The sequence below is a fragment of the Sorex fumeus genome, unplaced genomic scaffold, assembly GCF_029834395.1.
Source record: "Sorex fumeus unplaced genomic scaffold, SorFum_2.1 ptg000098l, whole genome shotgun sequence".
NCBI classification, from domain to species: domain Eukaryota; kingdom Metazoa; phylum Chordata; class Mammalia; order Eulipotyphla; family Soricidae; genus Sorex; species Sorex fumeus.
This window is the reverse complement of record NW_026606155.1, coordinates 83544637-83569290: the sequence shown is the minus strand read 5'-3', so window position 1 is coordinate 83569290 and position 24654 is coordinate 83544637.

The window sequence follows — 24654 nt, the reverse complement described above, 5'->3', positions numbered from 1 at the left end:
TTTATCATTCCATTGTAGCACTGCACTGTCCACTGTAGCACTGTCCTCCCATTGTTCATTGATTTTCTTGAGTGGGCCAGTAATGTCTCCATTGTGAGATTTGTTGTTCCTGTTTTTGGCATAACAAATACTCCTCGGGGCACTCGCCAGGCTCTGCTGTGTGGGCGGGATACTCTCGGTAGCTTGCTGGGCTCTCCGAGAGGGATGGAGAATCGAACCCGGGTCAGCCACATCAAGGCAAACAACCTACCCACTGTGCTATCGCTCAACATAAAATAGTTTACCCATTTTCTTGTTGATAGCATCATGTCTTTAACTAAAGAATATTATTGAATATATCTGCAGTGAGCATTTTGAACAAGTCATTTTGAGGAAGTTTGTTTTCATTTCTTTTGAGCGAACGCTAGAGAGAGGAATTGTAGGATCATAAGCAATTCTTGGCATATTTAGATTTTTTTAATTTTAACCATTCTTGTGGGTGTGTAGCAGTATCTCATTGTGGTTTTAATTTGCATTTCACTGATGAATCACACTGTTGAACATTTTAATATCTTTTTGAAAAATGTCTGTTGGAGTCTTTTGCTCATTTTATTGTTTTGTTTTTTAAACATTATTGAATTATAGTAGCTTTTTGAATGCATCCTTTGTGAAGTAGATCTATTATTTAATATTTTCTTTCAGCCTTATATTTTAGCCTTTTATTTATTCTTCCGGAGTTGGTTTAGGAATTAGGCAATGATTTTCAACTGCTGGTTTGTGCACAGGTCTGATCTGTATAATGAAATAGGTTGAAAACTACTGGTCTGGTTATTAATTACTATATATAGTCCTAAAGCCAGTGCTAGGACAGCTGCCACATACAGACATATTACAGTATAGCTTGAATTAAAAGGCCCTCCCGTTGATCGTCGATTTGCTCGAGCGGGCCCAGTAACGTCTCCATTGGAGACTTTGTTGTTACTGTGTCTGGCATATCGAATACTCTCGGTAGCTTGCCGGGCTCTCCGAGAGGGGCGGAGGAATCGAACTCGGGTTGGTCATGTTGGCTGCGTGCAAGGCAAATGCCCTACCGCTGTGCTGTAACAAATATTCTATATGTAATATAAGATGCTTTTAACAGTATAATTTCATTTGTATTTCTTCTCTGTCTTGCTATTTTTGCTATACATATGTTACCACCCTTCAAATACAGTGCTTTTGTTTTACTTTATCAGTCAGGAGAAAATATTAAAAAATAGTGCATTGTATTTTTCCACTTACTTGCCATTTTAGGTTATTAAAAAAATTCTTTCTGTAAAACCAGATAACAAATTTTAAAATGGATTATTTTACTTAAGCCTGAAGAACTTAACATTTCTTACAGCATTTGTTACTTGTGAAGAATTCTCTCAAGTTTATATGGAAAAAAAAGGTCTTCATTTTAAAGGTTATTATTTTTGGCTAGATAGAATTATGGGTAAATAAATTTTTTATTTTAGAAGCAAGTTTTCATTATTTTCATGAACATTCAGCATTATTCTCTGCTGTGGACTTTTCCATAGTTCCTATGTCTACTTTTAGGATATGTCATTATCACTGTCTTTCGAAATTTCTTACTAAATGTCTCTAAAAAGTAGTCATTAGTCTACAAGTGCTTTTTTCTTCTTTATTACACTTTAGAGACTCTGCTTGCATACATGTTTGACTGTATGACAATGTCTCATAGGTCATGAGTGCATTATTTAGTTTTTTCTTCATTTTTCCTTTTGTTTTATTTTTGTCATTTGTTAAATCCAACATTAGGGCCCAGAAAAGCCTCTTTGTTGTTATTACTGAATATAGATCATATGATCTGATTTATTTCACTTCATACTCATTTGTTGTAAAGTTTATAAATTCAGGGCTGGAGTGATAGCACAGCAGGTAGGGCATTTGCCTTTCATGCGGCCAACCAGGGTTTGATTCCCAGCATCACATATGGTCTCTGAGCACTGCCAGGAGTAAACCCTGTACATCACCGGGTGTGACCCAAAAGGCAAAAAAAAAAAAAAAAAAAAAAAAAAAACCAAAAAACACTCATCAATTCAGAGAATGTAATAAAATTTTAGATTCTGATACCCCCACCCCTAACTACCTACTCACACACATTCTGAAAATTGCCATGTTTTCTTTCTTTTACTTCTGCTGCTGTTCTTTTAGAAACTTGCAGGAACTTAATCTGCAGAATTTTTCACCATTGTGATGTCAGACAGATGATATTTAAAAGAGATTTTAAATTTTATTAGTTTGGCTTCCTAGAGGCTTGCTCCTTTGTGTGCAGAGCTCACTGGCCAAGTAGTCAAGGGCTCAATGGTCAGAGACACAACCTCTCACAACTTCTGTCAGAGAGATTTCCACCCTCTGCTGAGGAATCACTGCGTGCCCAGGAGTATGTTCCCAGTAAGAATGTTTTCAAATAAACCCTGGATTTTACTTCCTGCTGGGTACTCAGAGATATCCCCTGCGTGGGTATGTCTTTCCACTCAGCCCCAAGGAAACCTGAGTCCTTGGTTGTACACTAATTTCCAGGATATCCTATTAAAAGTCCTTTTTGTCTGCCAGTCTTCTCTTCACCCCAATTGTGACTGCAGTCGAGCAATGAATACTATGAGGTTCTCGACTTATTTCCTACTGGTCTTTCTTCTTTTACTGACAACCCACTGGGCGCATATTAGTCTCTCTTACCGGGAAGCTGCTGGCTTTCTGGGCCAGTTCTTCCTTGGTGGAACTCCAGGGCTGCTGGGATGCTGAAGTAGCTCAGGCACAAATGCTGCAGAATTCCATTGTTCTTATTCAAAACTTAAATTATTTGTATGAAATGTTTCTCTGTTGTTGTTTCTTTTTGCTTAGTTTCCAAAATTGTGAAATTTTGTCCATTTATAGTTGTCTTGTGAATAGGAGGTTTATTAACATCTGTATTTTGTCATAGTTCCAAGACTTTCCTTACAGGTATATTTTGATAAAAGAGTGGCAGAAGTAGACAGAACCTTATCTATCAGAAGGACATTACTGGAAATGCTCTTGTTTGTACTTTGTAAACCTGACACTAAATTATTAGCTGTTGGTTCAAGAAGCTGTAAGAATTCAATACTCTTGAATGCACTTTGTAACCAAATGACTCAAAGATTAATCATATTTAATTATATAAATATTCATATACATTGTATATATTGATAAAGAATTCACAGAAAAGATTTGTAATTGTTCAATGTAATCACTATCTACATTTTTCCTTGATACATCACAACTAACGTTATTCAAACTCATAGATGTTAAATAGTAACTGTCTTGTCTTTTTCTCCTTTATTTCCTTCTGATACTAGGGTCATAAAGAAATTATTCCCTTATCTCTTTTTCGACCATCTTAAACCTTAATTAAGGCCTCTGTTTTCCTTAACAATTACTAAAAGAAAGACAGGGTCAACCCTTTCCTTTAGGAAGTGCTAAAAGTGAACCCTAGGACCAGGAATGTAGATCATCAGAATTGTTCTTTCATGTGTGAGGTCCTGGATTCAATCCCCTGCACATCACATAACCCTCACCCCCACACAACTTTTGGGAAATCTGAAAGTGGTAACCTAAGTAAAAGATTGGCAATTGGAATGGAAACTTCACCTTGGAAAGAAATCCTGGTAGTACCTCTAGGCTATCTGAGGAAGTCATCTGAGCCCCCAGAGGCTGTACAGAAGGGAAGAAGTCTAGCCACTTCCAAATATTATACTAACAGGAATTGTTAGTACACTCACAGAAATTGTATTATTTAGGGTCCTTACTGATTCTTATTAAGTTTCTGCCATGTCTCCTGTAAGATTTAGTTCTGGATTCAAGAATATATTAGTCAATCTTTACCCTTTGATATTGTCACTTGTGTTCTTTCTTTTCTTCATCAGATTTTGATTAGGGTGGAGTGACATTTCTTATTCTAGTACTTACAACTCCCCTTTCCTATTTCTCTGTAGATCTTACCATTTTTTTTGAAATTGAATCACTGTGAGATACACAATGATTGGGTTTCAGTCATACAATGTTCCATCACCCGTCCCATCTATTTCTGCAGTTTCCTTCCCACTACCTTTCCCCCAGCCTGCCTCTATGATAGGTACTTTTCTTCTCTCTCTCTCTCTCTCTCTCTCTCATATTTCTCTTGGGCATTATGGTTTACAATACAGGTACTGAGGAGTTATCATGTTTCTCCTTTTGCCTAATTTGAACACTCAGTTCTTGTCCAGAGTGGTCACTTCCAACTATCTTTGTCATAGTGGTCCCTTCTCTATCCTAGCTGCCATCCCCCGACCACCACTTGGTGACAAGATTCCAAATTTGGACCATTCCTCCTGGGTCTTTTTTCTACTGTCCCTGGAAATTAGTCTCCCCATGCTATTTTTTTTTAAATATCCCTCAAATGAATTCAGTCATTCTATGTCTGTCCCTCTACCTCTGATTCATTTCACTCAACTTGATACAGCAGGTCCTACTTTTAACATTAAGCATTTGCTCATCAGTCCCATTTTATTTTAGCTCCAGATAGGATACAAAATATACTGGCAGTTCTCTAATGCAGTGTTTTCCAGTCGTAGCTGCTCATTAGAATCACTGGAAGAGTTTAGAAAAATTTGCAGTGCCTACACTGTTCTTCAGACCCAGGAAATTAGACTTTGATGATGGTATTCAGCCAATCAAGAAACAATGCTCTCATGGAAAATAGTACCTCTGTGTAACTTGCCAGTATTTGTCTTTACTTTTTTTTTTAATCTTAAACCAACAATGACCACATCCTTATAGGACACATTGGGATGTTAATTGGCAGAAAGTTACCAGTGCAGAATCTGAATTATATCACGATCACATTGCCATATGTCAATACGTCTGAGGTCATGCTGGCCAAATACCCCTAAGTGTCCTTGTATTCAGCACCCACTTTGGTGGCAGACAGCCTAAGAGTCTTACCTCATGAGAGCAAATAAGAAGAAAAAAACAAAACACCGTAGATAGGAAAAATGTCAGATTTCAAAGACAGCTGGCCCATTATGTAAAATGCAATGACACACTATTATAAATATTTACCCTCACCTTTCTCCCTGGAGTCTTTATTCTCATTTAAACCCAAATAGCCATTGACTTCTTTTCAAAGGGAAAAGGCAAAGTGGTAAATCTTTCAGTACCATTTTCATAAAACTTTCATTTTGAGACTGAGCTGAGATTTCCTGGTCTTGACTTTTTGAACTGATGTGATTGCCTCTAGTTTGGACTTCTTGGTTTATTAATCCAACCTTTTTACAGGCCCAGCTGCACCTTAATAAAGGTACAGCTTCCTTTAAATCATGGAGATAAACTTGCTGAATAAAAAAAAAACTAGAAAATATTTGTTACAGGGATTTATTGGCTTCTAAATCTTCACAAACAAGCACAGTCTCAAGTTTTTTTTTTTTAATGTAAGGAGGTGATGAGTAGGGGAATGTGGGAGAATAAATTTCAAGGACATGAAGGAATTCATTTGGTGCTTAACAGCATGTTAGAAAATGATGTGGGTGCTATGGAGTGCTTAGAATCTTGTCCCTGATAGAATTTTCTTCTATGTTTAATAGTATCAGAAGTGAGTGATTAGGAAAAATTTCTTGGCATGAGAGTTGAGGATCAAGAGTCTCATACATTAGAATTTCAGTAAGTTCTCTTTTTTGAGATTTTTTTGGGGGTATAAGCTTTAAAAGGAAAAAATGATTTCTAGATCTGTTAAATATTATTACTATTAAGACTGGAATTTTTAACTCTTGAGAGTTCTGATGAAGCCAGTAACTCAAAAAGATTTATTCAGAATCATTTAAAGCAAAAAACCATTTAGCTTTCTTTATTTCAAGACTCAACACCTATACCAAGTTTCTCAGCAGGTATGTGAAGTATGTTTCTGTATGTAGTCATTAAAATAAATGATAATTTTATTGAAATTTGGAAACCAAGGTGACTTTATACAACATATAGGTTGTCCAGTAGCTCCCTTACTTAGACTTCTCTGGAAGCAGTCAGGATGACACTCACCTTTGTACCAACTGGGAAGTATAGAATCATAGTTACTATTCCCATTCATTTTAGTAGAGTATGTATTTAAAGTTATTTAGTGATTTTTTTTTTAAATCGCCTCTATTTATGGCTCATTTAGTCCATGTCAGGGGAGATAGAAAGTAAGAGGAAAACACATTGATCTAGTTAAAAGATCTTTTTGTAATAAATACATAATTCCATTGATATTAATTCCTAAGAACAAAGGTGAATGGATACTTTTAGTAAATGTCTCAAATAGTTCTCTTCCAGTTCATAGCACTAGAGCCAGAAGGTACAGTTATTTTCAGAACTGGGCTATAAAAATTTCAGAGGTCAGAAATATGGTTTGCCTTATATAGTACCATCTGGCTAGAAATTATTATTATTTATGTATTTACCCAGTCCATCCTACCATTCCCATTGTCATGTATGAGTCCAGTACTCCCCAGGATTCAGAGAAATGCAAAGAATTGCACATCTTGTTCCTCTAGAGAGATCATCACTTCCTTTTTCAGACCAGTGGTTGTCTCTTTGCCCAATAACTTAGACTGCACATGATTCCAAAATTTGAGTGCCTTTGGACTTGCTCCAAAGGCACTTGTTCCTAGCAAAGTCTTCTCAGTGCACAGCTATGCCGGGAAAGTATCAGTGGGTCCTGGGATTTTAGGAAGTGAGGGGAAAATTCTCAGGCCAATGGGTCACTCCTGGCTCCCTTCTGAGAGCATATTTGTTGAATTGTCATACAAGTTCAAATTAAGTGGTGAGGATCTTAAATATTTGATTATGTTGTTAAGTATCATATTTAGGAGAATGGGTTAGGTACAGAATAACATATAAAATGTTCTTTCTACCCATTCAAGGAACATAAAACCTTGCAAGAAAAAAACAAATGTCTCCATAAAATTATTAAACATGATCATATTGGAAGATACCTCCCAGTGTGGTTTGGATGATCAAGAAGTTGCTATGGAGGTAGTGCTTGAACTGGGCCTTGAAATTAGTACAGAAAATGCCTAGGCGATAAAGGAGGGAGGGACATACTCAATTTACAAGGGAATCTGTAGTTACTTGAGACCAAATCTGAAGATCACACTATCATGCTAAGATATTGGAACCACTGTGATGACATCAACACACTTGCCCCGGGACATAGCTGCTATTGTGCATTGAGGTCTAGTGGAGATTGTGGATTATCATGACACTATATTCTTGTAAATTAGCTTTCTTTTACTGTTCTGAGCCTCTGAAGGTAGTATGTTCTGCTGTATGAATAGCAATCAATTGAAGGACAAAATCTTTTCAATGTTTGCTACAGCTTTTGTTAAGTGTCTTGCCCGCCATTGTCCAATTTCTCTTGAGCTTTGTGTTTACCTGTGGGTAGAAGATAATTTGTGCCAAGTTGCTGCTTTATTGAGCGTCTCTTCCTTCTGAGAAAGAAAAAAATTTAGAAAGACTGTTTCCTGAAACACAATTCCCTACAAGGCTTGATCTAGAGCAGGACTTGCCTGAGGATCCTGTTTAAAAGGACAGTTTATTAAGTCAGCATAAGTATAGCCTAATAATTTGAATGTCTAATAAGCCTTAAGGTAATGCTCATGCTGATGGTCCCAGGACCATGTTTGGTAGCAAGCCTCAGGGTATACTACAAATAAATATGACAACTGTGACCCAGAAAGGTTGAATGTGGGAAGGAACAGGATGAAGTGGAAATACTTTTCATATGAAATTATAGACACCCAGGCTTCCACATAGACTTGACAATGAGTCATGGTTACTATCCACCCAAACCCTGGCTTTCCTTTAGACTGTTCTCCCTCGGGACGTGCCCACGCTGAAGTCTTAGGAATACCATGTTGTCCTTATCAAAAGCTCACAAAGTCATTTGTGACTTTGACATAGTGAAAGAGGAAAATCACTCTGAATGTTAAGTGCATTTTGTTTTCTTCTTATGTGTTTTGTTGCTAATTGAAAGGTGAATCTGGTGGGGTATTTAGATTCAATTCAATTCTGCATATCTTCCCTTGGTCTAAAAATGTATTACACGTAGGCGTAAAAAAGTGGGTCTTTTCTCTCCAAGGATTTATAGTGCTAATGGGATGTACAAGACAGAAGACTTACAAGAAATTAGAAAAAAAGCATGAGAGAGCAGGAGTATAATTATGTGCTAAAATGTATATAATCAAGTGCCAAACCTATGACCTAAGCTGCCAATGCTGTGAAAACTCAGGGAGGGTTTAGATGTTGGCTTAGCTCTCTGAAACCAGTTTAAATTGACAGCTCTATTGTTTAACTTTCACTGGGGCTTTAGAGATGTTGTGGATACAGAATTTAGAACTACCTGGTGGGAAACAAAAAAAAAAAAGAGTCCAGAAGAGACACAGGTCATTTGTTTCAGGTACTAAGAGCCCTAACGTGAATACAAATCACATCCCCCCCACAACAAACCTTCTCAACCCTCCAGTGTATGAAGCGATTTCTTCATTCAATGGAATGAAAGCGACTCTCAATAATTAGTTCAATTCCCTGTACTGTTCTGACTTTGACTGGACACTCCCACAGTTTGTGGGGGATTCAGACCTAAAGTGAGTACTTACCATAGAACATGAATAACAATGATACTTCATGGGAAAGGCCATCTCAGAATCTGAGGGCAGATACCTTATAGCTTAAAGATGGGCTAGACAAAAGGAGAAGGGGCTGGGAAAGGTCCTCAGATGTGGAGAGTGAGCACCTATCTTTTTATCTTGTCAATGAAAGCCCTGTAGAACAATGCCTTTCAGTATATAGCACTTTAAACCCTTTTAGATACCTCAACCAGTACATTCACATGCCAATCTTAGAGAGCATTTGCACATTCATCTTCCCCTAATACTGGAAGAAAAGACAGTATGTCCCTTGGTCCCTCTCCTCTCTGCAGTGTGCTTGTATTTCTGTCATATTCTGACCGAGCAGCCTAAGAGCTGCAGACCAGTTGTTGAATATCTCCTGCATGTATTTTCCATGTGGAGTATATTTCATGCTCACTTTGGTATCTGAGAGTATTGTGGTGCCTCCAGCTAGATTGAGACAGGAAAGGTGCTCCTATAAACTTTGAATTACACTAACAGTTATTTTCCACTAATGGAAAAAGGAGTGATAGGAAGCTGCCAACATCTATCTATGGGCTGAACTTGAAAGAAACCCCCCTTTTCATTTGCTGGTCTTACCTTCTCTATTAAGAATATTTGAAGTCCAGTAGTTTCCAGCTGGTGGAAAGGAAGCCAAGTCTGGCCCACAGATGCATTTTCTTTTGCTGGTGTTGTGGTATGTAAGAATCTGAATGATTTTTTTTTTCTTTTTGGGTCACATCCGGCAATGCTCAGGGGTTACTTCTGGCTTTGCACTCAGGAGTCACTCCTGGTGGTGCTTGGGGGATCATATGGGATGCTGGGAATCAAACCCGGGTCGACTGCATGCAAGGGAAACATCCTACTCGGTGTGCTAGTGCTCCAGCCCCTCTGAATGACTTTTTAATTGTTTTTTTAGTGTATTTTTATGTAAAATTTTAGACTTCTGGCTTCCCTTGAATAAATTTGGAGTGCTGGCAACCTTTCAATCCTGGACCCACTCTCCTACTTACAATCCTTGATGTGAAAGGTTGTGCCCGTCACTTTATCCTCACCTCCTTGGTTGACTGCACCTATAGATTTACTCCACTGTCTCTGTTAACATTTAGATTTTTAACCACCATTGGATGCAAACAAGGCCAATATTCATAGTTCTATGATCTCGTAGTTGTGCCTAAGGCAGAATAAGAGGCCAAGATAGGTTTGCATACAAGTGGCGCAGGAAAAATGGAATGCAGACTTTTGGACAGAAATGGACCCAATTTGAGGCAGAGAAACTGTACAAATATCTCTGACCATCTTTATGGAAGACGTAATTTGTTTCTTTCCACTCTGTCCCAAACTTATACGTTTGTAAATGCAATATCCATGAAGCCTAGAAAAACTGTAGCACTGTAGCACTGTCCTCCTATTGTTTATCAATTTGCTTGAGCAAACACCAGTATCGTCTCCACTGTGAGACTTGTTGTTACTGTTTTTGGCATATAGAATACACCACGGGGAGCTTGCCAGGCTCTGCTGTGCAGATGGGATACTCTCAGTTGCTTGCCGGACCCTGAGAGGAACAGAGGAATTGAATTTGGGTCGGCCGTGTGCAAAGCAAATGCCCTACCCTCTGTTCTATTTCTCCAGCTCCTGTAGAAAAACAAATACAGAAAAAGACAAAATGCAAACCAAATTCATTATTGAACACCACAGTATCAAAGATTATTTTAATGAATACCAGAATAAACATAAAAATGGGAAAATGCATTATACATATTATTCAAATAATATATGTACATAGACTATAATTGTAGAAAAACATGGGTGTCTTTATAATTTTTGTTTCTGAAATTATAAAAAAAAGAACAAAATTCTAATTTTCTATATTAAATGCCTATATGTACTCTTTATGGTTGGATGTCATGGATCTAGTCTTGGGCCTTAACACTTGTGAAGTGCTCTGTCACTGAACGACAACCTCACCTCACCATATTCGAACTTGTCGTGCTCACTATCTCTATGATCCCGGATTTTCAAAGGTTCATATTATGCCATTTCACTTTTATAAAAAACCTACATTGTTCCTGCTTTCATTAACCAAAAAAATCCAAAGAGGATTTTCACTTCTATGGAAAAAGGTGAAGGTGAGAATAGTGTACAGAGTTTGTTTGCTTTGAGTCATTACAGAGGCTACACACATCCTAATAACTACAATGGCACCACCAAGCTCCTTCACCTGGAACAACAGGCACACCTTAGAGATATTGGGGCTTTGGTGTTAATCCACTGCAATAAAACAAATACTGTGATAAAGTGAGTGATAGAAATTGTGTTGTTTCCCAGAGCATATGGAAGTTGATTACTATAAATTATTATAGTATGTTGACTGTGAAAAAGTATGTCTTTTAAAAGTATAATACCTTTCAACTTCATATTCCTCTCAAAATTATAATTTTCTTGCTTATTCCTATTATGTTTTTAGTTACTTCTTGCATATAAGTTTTTATCCCTAGTGAGAGTTGTAATAAACTTCTCCCAAACTCTCGTTAATGTTGACACTTCAACTTCTCTGACTGATCAAATGCTTTTAAAGCATCTACAGTGGTGAATAATTCTTTTTAGAAGGTTTTCAATTAGGGTCCATGAAGATATGGTAGATAATAAAGCACAGGATACATGTGCTTATCCCTGTTTCCATCTATGGCACCACATACCCCCCTGAGAATCACCATGTATAGATTTGGAAGTTTCTGATCACTGCTGACTAAGGTCCTGGTGGCCTCTGAGCATCACCAGGTGACCCTAGTGGTCCCTAGTATTACAGGAGCTAAGCATAATGCAGTACCGCTTCCTTAAAGCCTTTGCATTAAACTGCTGACCAGGAACGGCCCCTGGAACCCCCCCGAGTAAGGCTTGGGACACATCCGCACACAAAACAAGGAGAAATAGAAAATGGTTTTAATCAAAATTGCCCAGATCTAGCAGAGAAGTCACCACCAACTGAAGTTATAGCCTTATTAATGTATTTCTTAAATAAAACGTCCTGATGCCTTGGGCTGCAGAGTATATGTTGTGTTTGCTGATATAGGCAACGAACCAACATTATTTATCAGAATCTTAGATGACCAGGTGTGTTATCAACAAGCATTAGTATTTTATTTATTTATTTATTTTATGCATTACCATGTAAGGAACACTTACAAAGTTTTCATGTTTGAGTTTTAGTCATACAATGATCAAACACCCATCCCTCAACCAATGCACATTTTCTTTTTTTTTTCTTTTTTGGTCACACCCGGCAATGCACAGGGGTTCCTCCTGGCTCTGCGCTCAGGAATTACCCCTGGTGGTGCTCAGGGGACCATATGGGATGCTAGGAATCGAACCCGGGTTGGCCGCATGCAAGACAAACGCCCTACCCGCCCTACCCGCTGTGCTATTGCTCCAGCCCCCCTTTTTTTAATTAATTTTTTTTTACATTTTCTACAACCAATGTTCCCAGTGTCCTCTCTTCCCCATCCCAACTCTCCCCTGCCTCCATGGCAGACAATTTCCCCATATTATGTCTATTTGGGGGCATTATGATTTTCAATACAGATACTGAGACTATCATGTTTGGTCCTTTATCTACTTTCAGCACACATCTCCTATTCCAATTGATCTGTCCAACCATCATTGACTTAGTGATTCCTTCTCTATTCCAGCTGCTTACTCCCCCAGCTCATGAGGCAGACTTCCAATCATAGATCAGTATTCATAACCCTTGTCTCTACTGTCTTTGGGTATCAGTCTCATATTATGTTATTTTATATTCCACAAAGCAGTAGTATTTTAAAGGAAATCCTTTCCCTGTTCCCACGTTTAAAACAGTGGATATTTTTATGTTCAGAAAACCATATGTAAATTGAGTGTATCATTCAGGCTTTATTTTTTCCACTTATAGAACACCCATATTTATGTGCCCATTTTTACACATTTATATTTTAAGTATAAAACATATCTAGGGTAAAACTTCATTTTTAAGGACTTCAGGGTTTGGAGTATAGAAAATGAGTATTGGCTTCAACTTAAAGTCACCAGCTGCTTTAGATTCCACCTAATAGGAGAGCTTATTCCATGAAGCGTTGAAGTTGGCTACTTCTCTCCAGTTATGAAAGTCTTAGATGGCATCTTCGAATATCAGGTTATTTTGTCAACACTGAAAATTTGTTACTTAATATGGTCAGTTTCATTAGTGATATTAAATAGATTTTCAAGTTAAATTGCTATAGCTTTTATATCAGTTTTTGCTACTTCACCTTGCATTTTTATGTTAAGAGTTAACATCTTAAGCCTTATAAATATGTCTCTGTTAAACTTTTATTCAGCATATTTCTGTCTATAGAAATGAAGAGAGTACTTGCTCTGGATTTGACTTTAGCTTAAGGGAATGTTGTTGATGGTTAAACTTTGTATCTAGACCAGCGTTATTCAACCTTTCTAAACCTAGGACAGGCACCTGTCCACATACTGATCCATGGTTGTGCAAAAACAAGGTGGTAGCTAAGCGGTTTTCAGCCTCTCCATACCTGCCAGCTAGCACTCGTCTTTGTCCAGTGGGTGGAGATCACCACTGTTTCTCAGCAGGGGCCAAAAGACTCCCTGTTGACTGGTCGGATATTAACAAAAGGGGATACAGGTGAAAACTGTGTGTAGGCCAAGTCCATACTAAAAACCAAGGTCAAAAGGGTGCTACAGTTAGAAAAATTTTGAAACACTGGTCTAGATGATTAAAACTTACTCTGTGCCAACAATAATACTACCCTCCACCCTCCACCTCTTTTTAATCATCCCTGTTGTTTACTAAAGTAGCACTTTTTAATTTCCTTTAAGAAATATTACTCTAAATTCACAAATTGGGTGTTTGGTGTAAGAACACTTTTATCCTGTCTCAGCTCTCAACATACTATTTTCTTATTAGACTTGGTCTTCTTAGGCTTTGGTCTAAAGCAAGAGACATAAGTCAAAGTACACGCGATATTTCTTGTTTGTCATCTTATGTCTGGTTGCTTTGTGGAGTCTCACCCTCCCTGCAAAATCATAGTAATAACCTCAAAAGGTCACACAGAGCCATAACAGATTTAATAATAATGAAAAATTTAAAATGCTGTGAGAATTATCAAAATGTGTTGAAGACGTCAAGTGAATACATGCTGTGGCATAAATGGAATATTTATGTTAAATCACAAACCTTTGTTTAAAAAAATGGAGGTATAATGCCCAGAGAGAGAGAGTGTGTGTGAGCAAGAGAGAGAGAGGAAGAGAGAGGGAGAGAGGAAGAAGGAGAGTGAAGTGCATGCTATATAGGCAGAATGGGGGAGGGGAGGGAAACTGGGGACATTGGTGGTGGGAAATGTACACTGATGAAAGGATGGGTGTTGTAACATTACATAACTAAAACCCAGTCATGAACAACCTTGTAACTATGTATGTCACTGTGATTCAATATAATTTTTTTAAAAAATTAAAAATGAAAAACATACACTTTATATAGCCAAAAAATATAGCTTTCAGTGAGTAGAGAGACTGCACAAGATCAAAGGTGCATGTGTTGCATATGCAGTGATCCAGCACTCTATGGACCACCCCCATCCCACCAAACACCAGTGTGTGTAGCCTTGGTATTCCCAAGCATCATGGGGCCTGAGCAGCACTGCATCCTCTTGCCCCAGCATTGGACAAGCAAGCTCAGTTGTTCAATTCTTAGGAATTCTAAAAATAAATAAAATGCCAAAATGTAGTATCTACGAAGTAAAGCTAACAAAGTGTGCCTATACTTATTCGAGGAAGCTGTGCTCATTCAAAATCAGGTATTACTATGGAAGGAGGAGAATCACGGATGCTGGAGATGATGTAGCACCTCTGAAGTAGAGATATTTTTGGAATACTCTGATGGCAAATTGAAATAAATGACAGATTTCTAGGCAGCAATAGTTGTTGCAGGTTTATTTTTGCACAAGAGTATAATTTTCCTCTTTCATAGCCAAGAAATATTTACATAATTAATTTTTTATGAGTAGGACCAAGGAGATAGTATGAGGTAAGAAAATTGTTGATCCTGCTGACCCTTGGCATCATCTGTGTTTCCAGTAAAACTTCCAGAGTCACTCCTGAGCACAGAGCCAGAAATAGCCCCTAAGCATTTAGCTGGGTATATACCAATAATACTTTTATAAGTGAGCAGCCATGGTTACTAAGTGTCTAAGGCATATCTGTAATCAGTACAAATGTTTCCATATTAAAAAAGAACTGCAGGGCCTGCAGTGATAGCACAGCTGTAGGGCATTTGTTTCGTGCATGCCTGACCTTGGTTTGATACCTGGCATCCCATATGGCTACCAGAAGACAGCCAGGAGTACTTCATGACCCCCAGGCATTGCTGGGTGTGACCCAAAAAGTAAAAAAAAAAATAAAACAAAACAAAACAAAAATTCAACAGTAGAAATACAGAAAATAATTGACAGGAATCCTACTAAAGGTTCAACACTGCAGTTAGAATAGAGTCTGTGGTAGTGCTGGGACAATGTCAGTCCACGGGGTGATGCCTATTATCACAGAGATAACAGCTGATATTGATTAGTAGAGGAGAAAATAGATATTGATATTGTGGTATGATCTGGACTTTAAAGAATAGTGTTAAAGTGATTTCAAAGAAAACCAAAAGACTTCCAACTGAAATAAAAAATTAGTCCCTTTCTGAAGAAGTTCTTCTGCTTAGCTGAAAACTGTGTGAAGTGAGACAGTTTGGCATTAGATCTGCTCACATGAAAGGCAGATTATGTCTCCTAAATGCAAATTATCAAGCCTAGATCAGGGCACTCTTTGTTGGAGTAAGTAGAGATATTAGAAATTTTACAGAAGAGCTTCTTTATAGCACCTCAATGGCATCAATCGTCTCTATATAAGGAAAAACAAACCAAAAAAGGGGATTTGTTTTTTCAAAATCATAGATGGACATACTTTTAACAGTAGATGTTATTTACCTATTAATGTTATTTTCTTGGTAAAAATGTGGTCATCAAAAAAGAAAAATGTGGTCATCAAAAAAGAAAACCAAACTACATAAAAGCATCTATCCAGAGAGATAGTACAGTGGATAGGGTGCCTGCCTTATATATGGCGAACCTGGTTCTTGGCATCACATATAGTCCCCAAAGCCCTGTCAGGAGCAATCCTTGAGTAAAGAGCCTGGATTAAATCCTGAACATTTGTGGGTGACGCCTAAAAACAAAGATAAAAAAGGTATATTTGTTCAGGTTAATAAATTAAAATCAGAAGGCTTTAACATGTGTGTGAATAAACATGCACACTGCTGTATGAAGATAGAGAGATTTAGATACTTTTGCCTATCATAGTTTAGACTACTTTCTTTGTGGTAAGGACCCTGCTGAGATCTCTAAGTCACACTATAAGGAAAAAAAGCAAGTCTGCCAATGTTCCAAAGATCCAGTTACTGAGATCCCCAAACAGGAAGGTTTTCTTTTTTTCCCCTTCAGGTTTTTCAGACTTTGTTTTTCAAAAATCTTATCTTGTTTACTTTCAAAGATTTTATTTCCTTCTCATACTGTCAGGCTCTTGCTCTTTTATATTTTTGAAAAATCTGTCTCAGAAGGGAAGTTTTACAGACTTACATTTGCGGTATTATCTAGCATATCTTTTACAGAGCCCCTCTCAAATTGACTTCAAGGCTAATTCATTAGCTTTTTCTTCCTCAGTTTCAAGACAAGTGAGAAGCTGAGAAATAGATTTTTACTTCTCTCTTAAAATTGCTACCAGTTGTGGTGATGCTGTTATAGAAAGCTATGTGTCAGTTTCCTCTCTCCAACCCATCTTTTGATATTGTAGATCTGAACATGCTCAATGATGCAGATTGTGTACTTGTTGAGAAAATTAGTGTTTTGTTCATAGCCTTGCCTTTGTTAATGTATTGGATCTCCTCCCATATTCCTTTTTTTTATTTGGTTTTTTTATTAGTGAAACACCATGAGGTACAGTTATAGACATAAATTTTTGTGCTTGGGTTTCAGATATACGATCAAGTACCCATCCCTCCACCAGTGCCCATCCTCCCCCACCACGGGTCCCAGCATACCTCCCACCCCCCTTCCCCCCTGTCCCACCCTGCCTCTGTGGCAGGGCATTCCCCCTTGTTCTCTCTCTCTTCTTTTTGGTACTGTGTTTTGCAAGAGAGGCATTGAGTGGCGATCATGTTTGGTCTATAGACTACTTTTAGCATGTCTCTCCCACCCTGTCCTCCCACATTCTTATATTTGTTTAAACCCTGACTTGACCATGACTCGAGCAAAGTCTATAATAAGGTAATTAGATATAAATGAAATCATAAGAGTGAGACACTAACCATATATAACTGTTGTCCCTAAAAGAGAAGGAAAAGATGCAAGACATCTCTGTTGCTCCATGTACTCAGAGTAAAGGTTCAAATGAACACACAATGAGATGCAACCATCTGAAAACCAAAAAGAGAAGTTTCATTAGAAAGCAATCTTGGAGAATAGACTGCTAATCTCTACAAATGTGGAAGAAACATAATTTTCTCTGCAATAGCACAGCAGGTCAGCATTTGGCCGACCCAGGTTTGATTCCTCCATTTCTCTCATTGATTCTGGCAAGCGACCAAGAGTATCTCACCCACATGGCAAAGCCTGGCAAGCTCCCTGAGGCATATTCTATATGCCAAAAACAGGAGATGTTACTGGTTCCGGCTCAAGCAAATCAATGAACAACAGGAGGGCAGTGCTACAGCGCAGTGCGATCAAAAAGATCTACTCCGGTGTTGGAGCGATAGCACAGCATGTAGGGCATTTGCCTTGCATGCGACCAACCCGGGCTCGATTCCCAGCATCCCATATGATCCTCTAAGCACTGTCAGCTGTAATTCCTGAGTGAAGAGACAGGAGTAATCCCTGTGCATCACTGGGTGTGACCCAAAAAGAAAAAAAAAAGACATACTCTTTCATAAATACAAAGGTGAAAAGAAAGAGTATGTACCTAATTTCTGTTTTACAATCTCAAGGTGGAATTGTTAGCAATATACATACAAAGAAGCAAATAAGAAAGATTTAGAGAGTGATTAAGTTCTCCAGATCACTAAGACCAACCCTTCTTAACTATCAAGAATCACTCACTAAGTTTTCTAGGTCCTTGAGATAATTCAGTAGTTTACAATGCAACCACTTGATATATACAACTTTAAAAATATATTCTTTTGAATGCTCTGCCACAGAGGCGGGGGGGGGGGCAGGGATTGGAGTGGGAGGGATACTGGGATCATTGGTGGTGGAGAATTGGCACTGGTGGAGGGATGAGTACTCGATCATTGTATAACTGAAACCCAAGCACAAAAATTTGTAAGTCTACAACTGTACCTCATGGTGTTTCACTAATAAAAATTAAAAAAACAAAAAGTATCCTTTTTGGAAACCCCTCCATGTATGTGTGCACACCTAATTTATTTAAATGATAAGGAATTCAGGATTTTTTTTATAAGAAAAAATGTCAACTCACATGATTTAAGGAAATATCATACAATTAATTACTATTAGGAGAGATACTACAATTTCTATTTCTTTAAGAAAGGAGGTATATGATTTTGGGCAGAAAATTCTTTAGGCGCATAGACAGATTTTCATCTTTTAAAGGTGGTTGCTATTTGCAAAAATTTGCAAGTCTGCAACTGTACCTCATGATGTCTCACTAATAAAAAAAATCTTAAAAAATATTTAAAATCTTTTTATTTTAAAAATAAAATTTTTAAAAATAATTTTTAAAAAGGTGGTTGCTTTCTACAGCTGGGTTTAAGAATTAAATGATGTCGCGCGGCCGCGATGCTTTTTCAGCATGTCTTATTTGGGGGGGGATCGTAAACTCTAAATAATAACGGTGCATCTTTTATTGTAACAATAAATCTAGTAGATAGAGTGTTAACTAGAACTCATCTGCTTCACAGGAATTGGGAGGGGTGGGAGGTGGGGTTCTATTGGGGTTCACGGGTAAAAATAAGTATCGGTAAAGGAAAATGTGTTTGATATTTACATGACTGAAACCTAAACCTGAAAGCTCTGTAACTTTTCCCACAGTGATTCAATAAATAAATAAATTATAAAAAAAAGGTGGTTGCTATTTGGAAACATTATATAAAAGTTGTATTTGCTATGCCTATGATTAGTGACTAAACTCTAGGACCATATAATTATGGATGTAAAACATTCAAAAACCACATATAATTTAAAGATAATTGTAGGAGGGCATCCAAGCAATTCTCAGGAAGTACAGGGGCCAGTCCTAGGAATACTTTGCCAGCCAGGCAAGCAGTCACTATGAGGGCCTGAGAATGCGATAAGATCATTTATTTTCTGTGATAATGATTTATATCCCTCTATTTGTCATCCTTTGAAAAATAAATGGACATTTGAACTGTTTTTAATTATGCTTGGAATACTATTTCACTTTGAATGCAATTCTATGCTTAGATGGAACTATCTGAAATTTTATTTTTTATTAGGATTACAGGTGACTTTTTGCCACCCTCTGTTAGCTTTTTTTCACGTTAATTTTTTTGGCCACAACCAGTGGTACTTAAGATTACTGCTGGCTCTGTGGTCAGAGATTCTTCCTGGCAGTTCTCAGGAGACAGTATATATTGCTGGGATTGAACCTGCGACACTTGCCTGCAAGCCATGAATCTTAACCCTTATAATCTTATGGATCAAATCCCATGTTATCTAGAGGAGGGTATGAAAATTGTAACCTTTTAAAAATTCAGGGATCATGGAAGTTTATATTCTATTACCATTGAAAGATCAGATTGTTAATTCAAATCTTAGAAATTCTTAAGCCTGGCAAGCTCCCTGTGGCATATTAGATATGCCCAAAACAGTAACAGCCAGTCTCACAATTTGTTGTGAGATGTTACTGGTGACCGCTTGAGCAAATCGATGAACAACAGGAGGACAGTGACAGTGAGAGTGACCAACAATAAGCTATAAAAGAGAAATGTGAACAAAATGACTGAAAGTTTATAAATTGCCTTTTAATTAGATATATGAAAAAAGTTAAAAGTTAAAAATTCTTGATAGACTGCCTAAGAGTGATAGGTTAAGGATTTAATCTAAGATTGTGAATTTAGTAATCAAATTTGAGCTCCAATAAAGTCTTCATTGCCACTATATTGTTTTACTTTTGCAGTCCCAGTTTGATGAGCTGTTGTTCAGGAAATAAAAGCACATTATTCTGTTCTTATTCTATTACTCAAAGAACACTGAGAAAGGAATTAAGAACTCAAAAAATTATCGAAATTTGGTAGACCATGTGCAGTCTCTGGCATTTGGGAATTTTCCTTACTTCCCACTCCCTGTCAAACATACATTCAAACACTCCAGAAGCAGCAATGTTTTACTTGTAATATTATATGACTGTATCAACTTATCTGAACAGTTGCTTCATTTCCATACTTATTCTGCCTGATAGAAAAAGTGACTCAGTGTGAACATTGCATGAGGCATGTCTGGGGAAAAACACATGCGTGGGTGAAGAAAATACCTGCTTTAGGAACATCTGTGGCTATTCCCAAGAAAAGAAATAAGAATTAATACCTGTCAGTGACAGATGTTGCTGTTGCTTGGGTCAACTACCCATAGACGTCATGCCCAATTATCCAGTATAGGACTTCTACACCCCTTGAATTATTTGTTTTATTTACTGATCCCATTGAAATTGTAGTGCATGGAATTCCCATGGGGAAGAATACTGTATGTCACAGTGATTGGAGGTTAATAGTAGTTTTTAACAACAATAAAAACAACCAAAATAGGTTTGGTGACTTCACAATAGAAATTAATTTTCTACAGTTCTGGAGTCTGGAAGACCATGATCAGGATGTCAGCTTGGTCTATTTTTGAAGAGAACAACTGTCCTGGTGTATAGTTGGTCATATTACTGTTTCAACATGGTGGAAGGGAGAGATCAAGTATGTGTGCTCTTTTCTTCTCCACTGAGCTCTGACACTCTCTGTCTCTTGTTATAAAGTCACCATCCCTATTGGATGTTCTCTCTATAATGCTGTTGTTTTGTTTTGTTTTGTTTTGTTTTTTCTTTTTGGGTCACACCCGGTGATTCACAGGTGTTACTCCTGGCTCTGCACTCAGGAATTACTCCTGGTGGTTCTCAGGGGACCATATGGGATGCTGGAAATCAAACCCGGGTCAGCCGCCTGCAAGGCAAATGCCCTATCCCCTGTGCTATTGCTCCAGCCCCCATAATGTCTCTTAACCTTAACTGTCTCCTAAAAGTTCTATTCCTAAAAACATGTACTTCATCTTGAAGTGAGTTTTCTTTTAAGTCAACTCTATAAAAGTCTTGATAGGTCCATTTCATGTTTTTTTTTGATCTGGTATGGGTGACCTGTCTTAGAAAAAAGTATAATATAATGGAAAGAACTCTTTCTCAAATATAGGCTCAATTCATAGCTTAGGCAAATCATTTAATACCTAATATTTTTCAATAAAATAGACACTGATAATTACTTTATTTTGGATATGTGCTACCTAATATATTTTGGACTTGAACTATTAAATGTATATAATTATGTACATAAAGAGTCCATATACACTTATCCTTGGGTATACTAGTATGAATTTATAAATATATGCATTTAATTATAGCTACATACATATAGAGAAATCTATTCATCTTGCTATCATCTTACTATTCTAATAAAATTTTCATTAACTTGATTTCTTATTAATTAAGATGGCACAGTGGGTAGGGATTTTGCCTTGAACATGGCCTACCTGGGTTTGATCCTTTTATCCCTCTCAGAGATCCTGGCAAGATACTGAGAGTATCCTGCCTGCAAGCTCCCTGTGGCCTATTCGATATGCCAAAAACAGTAACAAGAAGTCTCACAGTGGAGATGTTACTGTTGCCCGCTTGAGCAAATAAATGAACAATGGGACAACAGTGCTATCGTGCTACAGTATTTAGTTACAATTTATGGTTCAAAAATATCAGGCAGTACTGAGCCATTGCATGATCTATCTCATCACGTATAAGAAAATGAGACGCCCAATTAAATTATTGTCTTTCAATTCTCCCTGAGTTGAAGACAGTTGTTTAACTGTCACAGTTAAATAAGAAGTTACTTAACTTTGACTGAAACATGAATCAGTTGTTAATACATTAGTGCAAATCAGATAAAAAATTCCTAGGAAGGAAAGGTCTGACATTAGGCATTCTAAGTTCAGTGCTCATGTTCAAGATAGATCCCAGATGTTGCTGAGTTTGGTATTCAAGCAAGTCAGATGGAGTTGTGTTGAGATTAAGCAATCAAAACAAATTCTGAAGTTGGGCCTCTAGAATCAACACAAGAATATAGCTTGAGCAGTTGAGTGGTCACTACATTCTGTGTAATCTAAATATTTTGTATCCTTAAAAATATACCAATTTATTCTTATATCTCTTAAATGGAATGTAGACAAACTCGCCTCTGAAAGGTCTTATCTTATTTCTTGTTTTAGTGAAGTTTTCTAATACAACATATGAACGCGTAATAAAACTGATCAAAATTATACTGAAGGTTCCTATATCCAGAAATGTGATATATTATGATGTCAAACATAATGCCTGGTTCGTGGTATTTTCAATAAGTTTTGGACTTTCATTAGAATAAAATGAAAGTAGAGGTAGATTTTGATGAAGTGATGATTTGATTCTTAACATGGTATATTGTCAGTTTGGGTAGAAAATAAAAGCAGTACTTGTATTCTGCCAATAAACTAGCCATTTTACTTGGTGCCTTGAAATACTCTGTAAATATTTGTAAACCTGTTTCCTAATTTATTGTGGGCCAAAAGATTAACTCTTAAAGTAATTTCTTCCACCTTTCCGAGGATCTATAATTTTTTTATACTCAGAACTAGTGGAGTGAGACATGTTAAATCCTTCAGAATAGGAATTTCTAGTTTCCATATTTATCTATCTCCTTTGTTTGCTCAGTGCCCTGTAAATATTATCATGTATTTAAATAGTCTATGACTTGGGGACCTGGAGTGAACATGGGATGCTCTTATTCAACACTTGGGGATATTAATTTTCTTGCAGTGGGATCCTTTTTCAAATGAAGAGGGAAATTATAATGAGGTCAGACGATTCTGTCCCATCCCTTTCCAATAGGATGAGTGAGTTATTGACCCAAAAATGGGGCTGGATGCTGGATTTCTCTTCTAAAGCCTTTTCCAGTTATTCATATTTGATAGTTTTTGCAGCTATAAAATGAAATAATATTTTTGAGATTAAGTACTTTAGACTCTAAAATATACCCCCACATCATTTGTCCAGCAAGTGTGGTGGAAGCTGGTTTCATGATATTCATTGTATACACTTATATACGTATAGAGTTGCTATAACAGTTGTGCCAAGGAGACTCAGTTTTCTTTACAGGTACGTCAATCCATTGAAAATCTTTGAATTTCATGTTTCACAATCTCTGCATGTTTTCTCCTTTATGACTTCTCCATTTTGTTGGTTCTACTCCAGTTCATTTGAGAGGGACATCTGTTTGACATGCCTTCTGTTCCTGAAAGTCTACTCTGGCAAATCAATATGAAAGAACCAAAGAGGTAGAGCTTAGTCATGTGACTGAGTGACTCTTAAATTCAGGAATGGTGTGAAGACGATTATTCAAGACAATGACTTCAAGATCATACTAGAATATGGAGTTAGCCAGAAGGCTCTACAGGTTCTTTTGCAGCTCAGTCCACAGGGCTATCTTGTCATCATGCTTGCCAATAATGACTTTTACTTCCATGTGTAAGCTTTCAGGTCTTGACATACTGTAAAGCCATATAAATTTCAGTCCCTTCAGACATCATTCTGCTTTTTAACTTAAAAAAGAAATAAGTAAACCAAATAAGATTTAACCTGGGATTAAACCTTTCAAAGTCACATCTCTTGAATAATAGTTACTGAAAGTTGATTCATGAATAGTCTCTCTAAGAAACAATGGGGGGAGTCTGAGGAAATTAAATCACACAAGGAATTTCCAAATGTTGTTTTATTTCATCTTTGAATGCTCTCTAATTCCAAAGTTTCTCTCTAATTTCAGAGAGTTTAATCAAACAGGTATTATAGAGCAAAAGCAATTGACATTGACTATTTATCTTTTAATTCTCTATTGTGATACTGTTAGAGAGGCCACCAAAAGGAGAAAAAAATCTCAACCCAGTTTTCTCTATGTTGGTAAACCTATTCAAAGGTTGTCACTATTAGAAATGTTAAGTCATACTCAGGGATGGTATTATAAACTTCTTAATACTGGTAGACCCGAGTGAATAGTTAAGTTTTAGACCAATTAAAAAATGGTCTAATGGGGGCTTAGGGAGCATGCTTGGCTGAGTTCAATTCCTGACACTGAATGGTCTCTTGCCTCCAGCACTACAAGGACCAACAGCAGTACCTCCACAGGCTTTGCACTAAACTGAAGGCCAGTTGACCAAGAATTGCTGATGGGGCCCTGAACCACTTGGGAGGCCCCACCCCCTTCCCCAAGTAGTCTTATGTTCTTAGCATAAATATGACTCAGTTTCTAAGAATACTTGTTTTGAAGCACTAAAATATTTAAAAGAATCTTACATTGTTTTATTTTTTATTATTGTTATGAAAAAGTATAAAATCATGGAATTACTTCTTAAAATATTGAAAGAGATAGGTATTATTTCTTTGTAGAAAGAATGAAAATAAGATAACATCTTAAGTATATCCCATACTTGAACAATCCATGTGGTATCCTATAAATGATTGTATTCTGGTCTGTAGAATAATTTCTATATGTAAAAGCAATCTTGAAATTTGAGTTGCCTTTAGAGAGATGTACATTTATTAAACACCTGTTACATACCCAACTCTATTTGCCAAATTGTAGATACCCTTTTTCTTTGCAGTAAATTAAATTCTG